We start from the raw sequence: 1,285 nt of genomic DNA, 5'->3' as shown, positions 1-1,285 counted from the left end.
AAAACCGGAGCACAAAGGCGGCCCGGTCCGCCGGTACCGCAGCCGGCACCGACCCCAAGGAAGGCACTAGTCCGGGGATTCCTCAAAAAGTCTTTCTGCGGGGAGGAAGCCTCATTCCTTCACATGCAAAACCCTTCCAATTCAATTCTCTGCTGCGGGCAAACGACTTTCTCGGCGGCAATTAATCACTCCCCCAGCTCCAGCCCCTTGGCCAGAGCCTGCCGGCACCCGGGCACTGTTCCCACAGGCTTTGGCACAAGTTTTGACTTCGGTGAGATTTGCAAAACAATATTCATAAATAATATTCGTTTTTTTATTTTTAACAATCCCGTCTGCAAGGCTAAGCAAGGTCTGTCGGGGGCGGGGGAGGCAGCTCGGCTCCCCAGAATCCTGCAGAAGAAGATGCTGTAGGACACAGCCTCTGCTAAAATAAGGAGGCTGGTGGCTAAATAGAGAGGAAAAACTGTGATTTAATAGTGATAAAAAATTAAAACGTCACGGATTTTCTTCACACACACGGTGAAATATCGAGGTGCTGCTGGGGGCTAGGGGGACACCCTGGCTCCTTCTTGGGAAGGAGTCCCCTGCCATGGGGCAATTTCCTTCGGCTCGGAGGGGGCTGTGTACTGTGTCAGTGAGGCAGGATCAGGCCCCACATCTGTCACGACATGAAAGCAGGTGGCTGGGAGCTGGCAGCGGCCACAAGGCTCGGGCTGGGCAGCGGGAAAACCACTGGTTTACAGCAGCCCAGCCTCATCTATTTTCTTTCTGCCGATTTTTTTGCGCATAAATTATTATTAATAATAATAACAACAATAATAGCAATATTAGAGATACAAATAGCAATAGTAGTAATAATAACAGTAGTAGTGATGATAATAATAATAACAACAACAACAACAACAATATCTCTTTCGATTCTCTCCTGCTAATTCCTGACATCCATCAGTCAGTAGAGGAATGACAATGTCATGGGCAAGGGAGAAGGGCCAAACCAGGGAGCTATGCTGGGGCGATGCTGCTCCAGGGTGGTTTAGGCACCTCATTTTTTTTCCCAAATCAAGGGATTTCGAGGCCATAGAAGTGACCCAGAGGCCCGGAACCGGCGCCATGACGCGGGATACGGCCGTGGGACAGACTCTGGCTGTCGCCGTCCCTTTCCCTGCACCGGCGCCGGCTCTGTGCCCCTGACTGGGATTTTTCTTTCCCTCTGCTGCGGTAAAAGAGGTTAAACGGGCCCGCCTGCCCCCCTCCCGGGGCTCGGCAACGGGACCGAAACGGGGGA

This window comes from Corvus brachyrhynchos, unplaced genomic scaffold (genome assembly GCF_000691975.1).
Source record: "Corvus brachyrhynchos isolate BGI_N302 unplaced genomic scaffold, ASM69197v1 scaffold466, whole genome shotgun sequence".
In the NCBI taxonomy this organism is placed as follows: Eukaryota; Metazoa; Chordata; class Aves; order Passeriformes; family Corvidae; genus Corvus; species Corvus brachyrhynchos.
Note: the sequence above shows the minus strand (reverse complement) of the source record.